The sequence below is a fragment of the Triturus cristatus genome, chromosome 4_1, assembly GCF_964204655.1.
Source record: "Triturus cristatus chromosome 4_1, aTriCri1.1, whole genome shotgun sequence".
In the NCBI taxonomy this organism is placed as follows: domain Eukaryota; kingdom Metazoa; phylum Chordata; class Amphibia; order Caudata; family Salamandridae; genus Triturus; species Triturus cristatus.
The window spans coordinates 147,372,379-147,384,407 of NC_140585.1; the positions used below are offsets into that span (position 1 = coordinate 147,372,379).

The following is a 12,029-nucleotide window of genomic DNA, read 5'->3' on the forward strand; positions in this document are numbered from 1 at the left end:
TCATGCCCTCTTGCACGGGGGCGCACTTCACTGCTTTCCCCTCCACCTGCAATGCGGCGGCTCGCATGGCTAGTTCAGGGACCGCTGTGGATCCGCAGAGTGGGTTTGGGGCATTCCGGACAAAGGCTGTATGGGTCGAATTCTTCAATCGGGTCGTCCGGCCTTCCTGACGGGTGGCTATCCACAGGGAAAGTATTACCATGTGGGGGTGGCCCTTGGGTCAACCGAGGCACTCTTTGAAACAGGATACAATTCAGGTAACTGTCTCTCAGCCTCTCGATGCTGACACCATGGTCCCTTGGACCCAAGAAACCCGCCAAAGGTGACGCTTGACAAGAGTCTGAACTTGCTCCCTGGATATCTGTCCTTCACTAGCACCCAGTCCCCTATGCGGATATCTGTTGGTGCTGTGACACCACACAATTTTGTTCTTGTCTTCGGGAGGGTACGTGGCTTCTTGGAGTGGGGTCATCTCCCACACCACATGGTGCAGGATTGCGTCCTCAACCCTGTATCTAAAACAGAAGATACTGAGTTCTACCCCTGTAGGGGTGTGAGGGGCCAGTCGCTCAGAAACATGTAGATTACCTTCTCAATGCATTGCTGCTCCACCTGGGCGATACAAATGTTTTGGGTGGTAGTCCTCATCAACCTCTCAACCTCTCTGTTAGCTTGAAGACAGTGAGGTGTGACTTTGCGGTGCTTGGTTCTTTTGGACAGGAGGTAAATGGCGAGGTCCTGGCCATTGAATAGGGGTCCGTTGTGCGTGCGGAGCAATACTTTTCTCCAGCTTTGGAATTGTCTCTACCGCAGAGGTGGTCCTTACTTTGTCCACCTCTGGATACTTGGAGAAGTCATCGAAGACTACCCATAGATGCTGTCCATATGGGAGGCTACCAAAATCAGTGCTGACATGGTTCCATGGAACCTCCAGAATCTGTTCAGTGATGATAGGTGGTGGGGAGTCAGAGGCTCCAGTGGTTTGGGATCGGTCGCATTGCTGGACTATCTGTGCAACTCGATCATCCAGTCGGGGAACCACACTGAGCAGTCTATTTTTGGTCATAACTATCCCTTGGTGGGATCCGTGGGCAAGTTTTACCATCCGTTGTGTTATGCTGGCTGGTATGACGAGTTGGGCCCTCATAGCAGATACCCATTCTCTGTGACAGTGAGCTCATCCCATACATTGTGCAGAGACATAGGGGCAGATTTATGTTGCACTTGCGCCACTTTTGCGCCGCCGTTGCGTCACTTTTGTGACGCAGCAGCGGCGCAAATCCTGCGCCATGGTGCGGGGTATTTACAACGTGACGCATCTGGGAGATGCGTCACGTTGTAAAGCCCTGCGCCACATGTAGGCGTTCCAGGGCAGGTGGGGGCGTTCTGGCGCAGGAACGCCTCCTAAAAGTGGCTGAGTGAAATCTACAAGATTTCACTCAGTCACTTTTAGGCCCATGCTGCGTCAAAACCCTGCGCCTGCTTGAAGCAGGCGTAGGGATTGACGCAGCATTTTAAAGATAGGGCCCCCCAGATCATTGCTGGAGCTGCGTCGCGCTTGCGACGCAACTCCAGCAATGCGCCACTTTTCGGCACAGATGCGTCACGCATCTGTGCCGTTTTTGCCCCATGGTGCGCCGCATTACAAATGCGGCGCATCCATGGTGGCGCAGCTGTGGCGCATAATAACTGGCGCATCCCTGCTGATATGCAGGGATGCGCCAGTCGTCATAAATCTGCCCCATAGAGTCCCTCTGGGTTCTGCCGTCTTGTGGCCAAGGTTGGGGATGACAGAATACTCCACTGAGAAGTGGTATTGAAGCTAGAATATCCACTTCTCGATGCATGATGGGGGTTTTGATGCAGACCCGTTGAATAGCAGTATCAGAGGTTTGTGATCGGTGCTAACTGTAAACAAGTGACCTTAGAGGTAGATGTGGAAATGTCGACACCTCCAGTGGATTGCAGTGGCTTCCTTCTCGATATGAAAGTACTGCTATTCCATCGGGGTCAATGCGCGGCTGGCCACATTGCTATTTTTGTGATCAAATAGCCCCCAGGTCAATGGGGCTGGTGGCTACTGCCAGTTCAGTGTCTTTGTTTATATTGGAGTAGGTGAGGGTGATGTTCTGACAGTGCTCACTTGGGGGCATATTATCAAGCACGGCGATAAAATTATCGATGCTTTAGCGGCAGGAAACTGCAGCTAAAGCAGCGATAATGGGCTTGATAATATGCCCTTGAGAATTCCCATAGGTGCCCATGTTAACACCAGAACATGGGCTTCTATTGGAATTCCCAAGGGCATATTATCAGGCACATTATCGCCGCTTTAGCGGCAGATTTCTGCCGCTAAAGCGGCGATAACTTTAACGCTGTTTGTTGATAATATGCCCCTGAGTGTCCTGAAAAGCTTGCACTTGCTCAGCACACCAGTGCCAGGGGGTTGACACTTTCATGAGGTCTCTTTATGGCAGTGTTCAGAATCCTCATTTCAACACATATTCATACCTCTCCAGGGGGCATATCATCAAGAGGGGGCGATAATTATCGCTAAGAGCACTTAGCGCTAGGATAATTATCGCCTGCTATCGCTGTATTTTATCGCTGAGATAGCGCGCTATCAGCGACGCTTATCTCAAAAGCGATAAAAATACCAGCGATAGCTACAAAACGTGCGATCATTGCTGGAAAACCAGCGATAATCGCACAAAAAACAGGCGATACATTGCTGATAGGGCAGGGTGGACTTAGCCATTATATCCACCTTCCATTGGATATAATGGCTAAGTCATTGTGAAAGCAGGCGTAAGGAAAGTAGCGGTAACCAAGGTTAGCGCTACTTTTCATACTGCTATGCTCTTTAGCATGCAGCTTATAAATAGGAGAAATGTCGGTTAGCGACATTTCTCCCGTTATTTTGGGGAGGAACGCCCACTTTGCATCTCAATAGAGATGTAAAGCTGGGCGTTAAGGGAAATGGTGATGAGGCAAGGATTCACCGATAGTGTGACCTTGCTAATAGTGCGGTACAATTATCGCCGCTTTACGGCCGAAAACGCCCGATAAAGCGTCGATAATTGTCTTGATGATATGCCCCCAGGTTGCTTCGGCTTGGAGCTACCACAATAGGTTAGACAAATGGCGTGTTCCTCCGCTCTCAATTATGTTCACTGCTTCTAGCTTCTGTAGCTCTGCCTCTACTTTTGGCTGAAGGTGGAGCACCTGTGGTGATGCAGGCAGCAGGTTAAATACTGATCGATGTGTTGGCGAATTGTTTGGTCTTTGAAGCAGCCAATGCCTTGGAACAGGTGTTTGAACTCGGAGGAGAGAGTCTACTGCGCTTGCATGGATCTCAAAAGGGAACTGGACTAACCCTAGGAGTTCAGCTGTGTCTCAGATCCACCGCTTGTGACTTACACCTTTGTTTTTATGGACTGTCCTTGGTGACTGATCGTGGTGGAAAAAACACCTGTGAGAGGGAAGCCTGTTGTGGTGCCAAAAGTGTACACTCTGGTGGCAGTGGGCAGAAGCGTTGGTGAACAAGGCATCTTTTGATGTAGACCTAAAGGAAATATATTGATCGACGCTCCTGTGTCCACAAGGGATGTGAGTGGTTGTCCCTCTATGGTGACCTGGCAGTGGGGGGCATGATGGACATGCCCTGGAGTCAGGTCTACTGCATGTACTATATGCATAGTCTCTTCTGAAGCATCGTCATCCATGTCATCCTCTTCTGCAAGCACAGATTTCGTTTCCATGCGGTTGGTCATTTTCTTCTTGGGCACTTTTGGCTAAGGCATTGAGCGGCAGACCTTGGCATAGTGGTTCATCTTCCCACAGGCGGAACATTTTCTCCCTTTTGCCCTGCATTCCCCTGCATGTGGGGTTGCACCGCCACACCACCGGCATGGCTGGTTGGCTTGAGGCATCTTCGGGCGGTCATTTTTACCTCGGGTGACATGGCTCTAGCAACTTGGTTGACTTGTTCTGTCATGATGGCACACTGGAGCGCAGCTCCATGTGGGTGCCTGTGACTTGGACAGCTCGTTCGACCTCCCAACGTGAGGATGCCCATCATGGTCATGTGGGGGACCTGGAGAATCTGTTCTCATAGCTTGGCAAAAGAGCAGCCCCTAATTTACTGGGCCCATATTTCATCCTGCTTGTCAGGCAGTGTGCACGTGCTAGCCAGCTCCCGAAGATGGGCAAAAAACTTCATCCATGGACTCTTTTTGTGATTGGCAAAGGAGGAAGTGCCTATAATTCGGGTTCCCTAGAGGTTCAAAATGGACCGTCAATGCAGCTTTGAGCATGGTATAGGTGTAGGGCGGGCCTGCTTCGCCAGCAGTTTTGGACAGTTTGTGAATGGTGGCCACGCCAGGTTGCCCACGTTGCAGCTTGCGCTGATGGAGCACCAGACACGAAGAAAAGCTTGATGGCAGGTACGGAGGCCGTAGGTGCAGCCACCCAGAGGGCTACGGCGACCGGGTGGTAAAAGGACGGATTGATAGGAGTAAGCCCTTGCCTGGACATGTGATGGGGCCGGCTGTGTAGTTGTAGTGTCCATCTTGACTGAAGCCCAGGAGGTCTGAGCGGAGTCGTGCTGCCTATATGTGCCACCAGTGGGCATGGCTGTGACACAGTCTGGGCCAGGGTTGCGTGGGCACATAGTACCTGCTGCTAGAAATTGCAAGATGCGGCCACAAGGCTCAAATGTCCTCGAAATCCAGTAGCATGTGCCCTAGATGTAGGCCCTGCCTCCAACATTATCCAGCTCACCACGTGGTGCAGGTGAAAAAGTGATTGTTGGAGTTCCCAGGCAGGGGCACTGCATGGAGTTCCTGGGCAGCGAGTACCAAAATTGTGCACAACTAGCACATGGAGCAGGAAAGGCGAGGCAATTGATGGGCCTGGCCTTCGAGTAGACGCTTTCCTCTGAGGCTTTCACAAGGCACGCGCTGGTGGGAGTGGGCACAGAGCAGAGTGTGGCGTGGCCTGGCCCTGCAGGCCAGTGATGTGACGGCGGGAGAGACAGTCCTTATCACCAGTTGTACTGTCCCCAAGGCTGGCCTCAGGGCCAGCTCTAGGGCGGTGCGAACGGTGCCACCGCACCGGGTGCTGACTTGGGGTGGGGGCGCCATGTTTATTGTTTTAAAAGCTCCAGAAGCCACATTCCTTGTCCAAGCAATTTTCAAGCATCATTAAAAATGTCACGATAGATAACTCCTGTGATTAATGTTGTTCCTGGTGAGAGACCCGAGCTTTGTCTGGGGAAAGTTTTAACTCATCATAGCCAAGAAGGTTAATGTGCCTGCTGCAAAGAACGTGTCCCATTCTGCATGCACTATAAATAGGTCAAGGGGTTATCACTTTTGTCAGCGAGATCCTTTTGTTGCTTGCAGTTTAAAAGTTAAAATCCTAATATAGAGCAGTGAGCTATTAACTGCCATCAAAGAGCTCATGCAAACTGCAAGAAATATATTACAGCTACGTGTTTTTTGCCCAGTCTTTCCTTATCCTAGTATTGCAAAAATGTTTCATTTGGGTAGAAATCAACCCTCATTATTAAAGAAAACCTCTAACAATTATGTTACATTTAAACATTCTTAATTTGTGCTTTTCCAGATCAAGGACTTTTAAATGATACTGCCTACCAGTATGAATGACATGTGACTCCTACACATTGTAGTCCTCTGTCTTAGGTAATCCTATACACTCATTTACACAAGCATGATTGTCTCCGTGCAACGTATTTGTGATGTAAAGTGTTCTGAGACCCTAAACTGGTGTGAGGGGTAGTAGAGAACTAAATGAATCTAAGAGACAGTGGTTATTGTAGTGTCGCGGTCTAGTGGACGCGCGCACTACGGAGTGACGCAGAGGCGCGTAGCGGACGTCGGACGCTACCGCGCATGCGCGAGGATAGCGACGCGAACGAGGGACGCGATCGGAGCGTGTTGCCCGGCGCTCTCTCCGTAGGTACCTTATAAGAATAATAAAAGTTACAATTTACAAGTAGAACGTCTCCAGAGGTTCTGTGGGGGAAAGCACATACAGCCCAGCACAATACAACATTACAGTGGCGACGAGACTGGGACAAGAAGAACCCCAGGTGCAACAGGCGGAAGGTGCCCCCCCCTAACCTGCATCATAGAGAAGCCGGCCAGGAGAGACACCACCATACACGGTGAGAGACCGGAGGGACGAAACAGCAGACGCCTACACACCGGGAGAGCGCGGCAGAGGCAGACAGAAGCCGGGGAGTGGCACGTGGGCAACGAGGAGCCAGCCACGTGGTAGAGGATATCGCGGACGAACGGCGGAGCCGCAGAAGAGATCCTGGCGGAGTCAGGGGACGACGGAGCGGCCGGCCCGAACGCAGTCCCAGGTACCCGAAGCAGGGGAGCGGGGACGGACGCACCAGGTAGCCCAAGGAAGCAAGTGGACGCCAAAATGAGTGCACAGTCAGCGACCCTGACGATGCCGATACCTTTCCTACCACGCCCGGGAGAACCCATAATGAAGTGGGAAGACTGGAGGGAGTACTTCAGAAACTACCTGGAAGCGCTAGAAGATGAGAACGAGGAGGCGTTCTCTAGCGCCAGGAGGAAGAGGATACTTCTACACAACCTAGGACCAGAAGGAATACGGGTGTTCCAAAATCTCACACCGATCACCAGACCAGTAGGAGACACAGACGTGTTCACCCACGCCATAGAAGATTTAGACAACCACTACCGACCGGCAGTGTGTACCTCCATCGACCGCTATAACTTCCAGCAGAGGAAGCAAGAAGCGGGAGAATCCGTGGATGACTACGTGGCGGCACTGCGGAAGCTGGCGATGACGTGCAGGTATGGCGGACTGCAGGACGAATTCATCAAGGACCAGATCGTCATGCACACGACAAGCAAGTCAGTACAGGACAAACTATGGGCGAATGGAGATGCAACGCTGAATGAAGTGATCGCCATAGTGAAGAGAGCAGAGCTAACAAAACTCTGTGCAGAAGCAGCCAAAAGAGAACAGGCCCCCAGACTCACAGTCAACAAGGTAGACGACGCGGACCACCAGGCGCGGGGGAAACAAACGACGGGGGAGTACAGAGGAGCGGCCACAGGGAAACCAAGACCCGGACCGACATGGAAACAGGGCAAAGGCGAGGCCATGAAGTGCTACAGGTGCGGCAGCTCGAATCATGCAGCGCACGACAAACGGTGTCCCGCATTCAGAGCCAAGTGCGCGTTCTGCGGCCTAGTCGGCCATTACGAAAAGGTTTGCCGCAGGAAAGGAAGACAGCAGGCGGTAAAGTTCGTGACACAGGACGAGGGGGAAGAAGCAGAAGGCCGTGAAGAAGACGAGGAAGTCCTGTGTATTGAAGACCAGGTACTGGGTATAGAGGAGAGGAGACCGCGCAAGCCCCAATGCGACATGATAGTAGGAGGCATACCCATCACCATCGTGGCGGACTCCGGATCGCCCTACACGATCATCCAACGTTCAGTATGGAGCGAGAAGTTCAGACCCACGTGGGGCGCACACCTAGAACCCCCCGACATTCGACCTGTCACCTACACAGGGGACCCAATCCCGATGGTAGGGTTCAAGACAATGAAGTTCCAGTTCAAGGAGAGGAGTGCGATCTGCAAGCTGTACGTCGCGGAGAAAGGACCGTCAGTCCTGGGCTGGATGGACCAAGGAGTGTTGGGAATACAGTTGAACGCAGGAGGGGACACCCAAGTGCTGGCGACATTGGACGGAGAGGAGTCGACGGCAGGAAAATGGCGGAGCGGGCACCCGAAGGTCTTCGGCGGGAAGATAGGGAGGCTAGAGAAGTTCTCCCACAAAATCGTCCTCAAAGACAACGCCCGGCCAGTCGCGCACAAGGTGCGGAACATCCCGATCGCCGTCAGGGAAGCGGTGCAACAGGAGCTCCTCCGCTTGGAAGAAGGGGGAATCATTGAGCCCATTGACAGCGCGGAGTGGTTGGCTCCCTTGGTGGTGGCCATGAAACCGTCAGGCAAAGTGCGCCTCTGTGTGGACCTCAGGGAGTTGAACAAGTGCATAGTGGTGGAGAGGTTCCCCTTGCCACGAATTGAGGAAATGTTGGCCCGCACGAAAGGAGTGAAATGGTTCTCCACCATAGACTTGCAATCGGCGTACCATCAAGTAGCACTACATCCGACGAGCAAAAAGTTGACGTCGTTCATCACGCCGTTCGGCTGCTACCAATTCTGCCGCATGCCCTTCGGTCTCGCCTCGGCAGCGGCGGTGTTCCAGAAGCTGATGGCCCGCCTATTCAAGGACATTGAGGGAGTGCAATACTTTCAGGACGACATCTTAGTGATGGGGACGGAGCTGGAGGACCACGACAGGAAACTGTCGGCAGTACTGAAGATCCTGGAGGAGAAGGGCCTCACAGCAGAATGGGAGAAGTGCCATTTTGGGATGACATCCGTCACCTACCTGGGACACGAGATAGGGGCACAAGGAATAACGCCGAAGAGAGGGAACGTAAAGGCCATCTGCGAAGCACCGCCACCCACATCCAAGGAAGAAGTACGGTCGTTTCTAGGGATGGCAGAGTACTACAGCAAATTCGTCCACCACTTTGCCACGAAAACCCACCACATGAGGCAGCTCACGAGGGACAAGACGGCGTTCAGATGGACGGAGGAGACGCAAGAAGAGTTCGACACTGTGAAACGGGAGATTGGTGGAGCAGTCCCGCTGCAGGGATTCGACCCCCAGGGGCGGTCGATATTGATGACGGACGCGAGTGAAAAGGGGCTGGGAGCCGTGCTCATGCAGGAAAGACCTGAAGGCGGAACGGAGACGATCAGCTTCGCGTCCCGGACGCTGACAGCATCGGAACAAAAGTTCAGCGTGATAGAGAAAGAGATGCTAGCAGTAGTGTGGGCCATGGCGAAGTACCGTCAGTTCCTGTGGGGGACCCGATTCCAAGTGAAGACAGATCACAAGCCTCTCGTGAAAGTACTGACATCAGATGGCCATGCCAGTGCCACGCCCCGGATAGCGAAAATGACACTGAAACTCCTGGAGTACAGGTACGACGTGGAGTACATCCCGGGCTCCCGGAACAAAATAGCGGACTACCTCAGCAGGGCATCTGCGATGGACAGCGCGTCCAACGACAGGGAAGACGACGACGAGATGGTGGCTCTGACGGACGATCCGGAAAAGGCCATCAGCAGGCAGGACTGGAAAGACGCATATGAGGCGGATGCCGACATGAAGGAAATCAAGGCGTGCATCGTGCGGGGATGGCCGGACAGGAGGAGACAAGGTCCTAAAATAAGGCAGTTTTACGAAGTCCGAGAAGAGCTGTCGGTGGGCAACGATGGAGTATTCGTCTACAGGGGTGACAGGGTGGTGCCGCCGGAGAACATCGTAGCTACCCTGCTAGCCATACTTCACGAAGGCCACCTGGGAATAGTGAAGACAAAGGCCAGAACAAAACAAACTTACTGGTGGCCAGGAATGGACACGCATGTTGAGAGGCACGTGAAGGACTGCGCGCAATGCCAAGGGGCAGACAAGACTCTCAAACCGATGAGACCACCCCTAGGGAAATTTACCAACCCCAGCAACCCGTGGGAAGAGGTAGCAGTGGACATCCTGGGACCAATACTGGACGACCAAGGCATCCCCAAATATCTATGTGTACTAGTGGATAAATACTCGAAATGGCCAGAAGTGCACATCAACGAGGTCATGGACACGGACGAGATCCTACGCTTCCTCAAGACGATGTTTCTTCGGGAAGGCATACCCAGGAGCATTATCAGTGACAATGGCCCCCAGTTCATCTCCGACAAGTGGGTCACGTTTGCGAACAGGAATGGCATATTACTCAAACACACCTCGATATACCACCCATCCAGCAATGGACAAGTAGAGAGGTTTAACAGGGTGCTGATGGGTTCCATACAGGCGGCCATCACAAGAGGTAAAGACTGGGAAAAGGAGGTGCTCAGCACGATATGGGCATACCGCATCACCCCCACCGGAACGGGGTACAGTCCCTTCCAGATCTTACGGGGAAGGCAACCCTTTACCAAAGACAATGTGGCATGGCAGGAGAAGACCATCACCAGCAAATGGTCTCCAGCAGTGGTGCAGCACAACCTGCAGAAGGCACAACACATCTACACGGAGCACTACAACCGCCACAAGAAGACAAAAGATACGGCGTTGGAAAAAGGGGAGTGGGTCAGAGTGAAGCTGGCTGTCCTTAAGCGGAAAGGAGAAAGCAAATACTCCCCACCCCTCAGAGTAGAAGAGGTGTATAACAGGGCGGCCCTGCTCAGTGACGGTAACGTGTGGTCACACGAGCGCATGGCCAAATGCAATAAGATCTTACAGTGGCCCCGAGAGTGCACGGAAGGGGAAACCCCGGCAGAGGGGGTGATAAGGGACACAGACTCATCCGAAGGAGGCCCCGGAGAGGACAGGGGCGGTGAGCAAGAGAGAGAGAGAGACAACTCAGGGAGAAGACCCGTGGGGGAGACCACGAGAGAAGATGGTGAGGTAAAAGAGAAGGAGAGTCCGGGCACTCCGAAAGGTACAGACGGAGGCCTGGTCACAGAGGGAAGCCGAGAAGGACATTCCACTCCGGTAAGACACACCCGGGGGGGAAGAGCAGTGGTGAGACCATCCAGGTTCAGAGACTTTGAAATGGACTGACCTCCGGGTCGGGGACTTTGTGTGAGTGGTGTGAAAAGGGGGAGATATGTAGTGTCGCGGTCTAGTGGACGCGCGCACTACGGAGTGACGCAGAGGCGCGTAGCGGACGTCGGACGCTACCGCGCATGCGCGAGGATAGCGGCGCGAACGAGGGACGCGATCGGAGCGTGTTGCCCGGCGCTCTCTCCGTAGGTACCTTATAAGAATAATAAAAGTTACAATTTACAAGTAGAACGTCTCCAGAGGTTCTGTGGGGGAAAGCACATACAGCCCAGCACAATACAACATTACAGTTATGGTGACTTGGGGGCCTTGTCAAATGTTGGTAGTGAGGGAATCCGTGGTTAGGTGGTCATGGGGGGGCGGCAACAAACATTGTCGCACAGGGCGCCACCAGTACTAAAGCCGGCCCTGGCTGGCTTTGTGACTCAGCCGCAGTAGGACGCTGTGCACAGTGTGGGTCGCGCAGCTTACGAACACAGCAGGGTCACTCATGGTCATCTGGTGCAGAACTGGAACTCCGCATCTCTACCCTTTTATTTATACTGTGGATTCGGGAATACGGCGACCGCGGAAAAGTCCAAAGCATTTCCTGAGGCCAGGGGTGCTTGCTGTAACACCCCACAGACAATAATGTTAGACATGTCATGTTTTGCGCTTTGCACATTTTGGTAGCCCAATTTATCAAGACTTACATGCAGTTCTGTTTCTAAAATGAAATAACTAAGTCCATCATGCACAGAGCTATTAATAAAAAGCTGGAGAGTAAAACCTACCACAGTGATGCTGTCACTACATAAAGAATGTACGGATCCATAGCTGATACCAGTCAGGATGGCCGAGCGGTCTAAGGCGCTGCGTTCAGGTCGCAGTCTCCTCTGGAGGCGTGGGTTCGAATCCCACTTCTGACACAATTTTCGTTACTTAATCCTTCGTTTTTTTAAATACTTATTTCGAGCCTTCTGTTGCGTTACCATGGAACACGTGTCTCGTAGTGTGTAAGCGGGCTTTCTTTTATTTTTTTATCAAACATGCACACAACGTAACTCAACCACTGTATTTTTGTCACTGCCCATACAATGCAGGCTGTTACTAAAAACTGGGCAATTTCACTAACCCCCAACAAATCAAAAACATATATCAGCGTGGTTCGTTTCTGCCAGGGTCTTCAGTTGAATGAAACACGTGGGGATTCGGATGTTTGTGGTACCATTTTTTAAAAGCTTTAGCTCCATGATCTTCCGCAGGGTGGCGCTGCAGCCTTTTAAAAATCACCCGATTAAACTCTGCTGCACTTGCAGGAGGCTTCAGTGAAATAT

General features: G+C 52.4%; 1 non-coding gene across 1 annotated transcript; it reads left to right on the forward strand.

Annotated features, from left to right (window-relative positions):
- Positions 1-11,538: 11,538 nt before the first annotated feature.
- On the forward strand, positions 11,539-11,621 carry TRNAL-CAG (transfer RNA leucine (anticodon CAG)). The gene has a single exon. It is a non-coding gene; the product is annotated as a tRNA-Leu (tRNA).
- Positions 11,622-12,029: the final 408 nt, after the last annotated feature.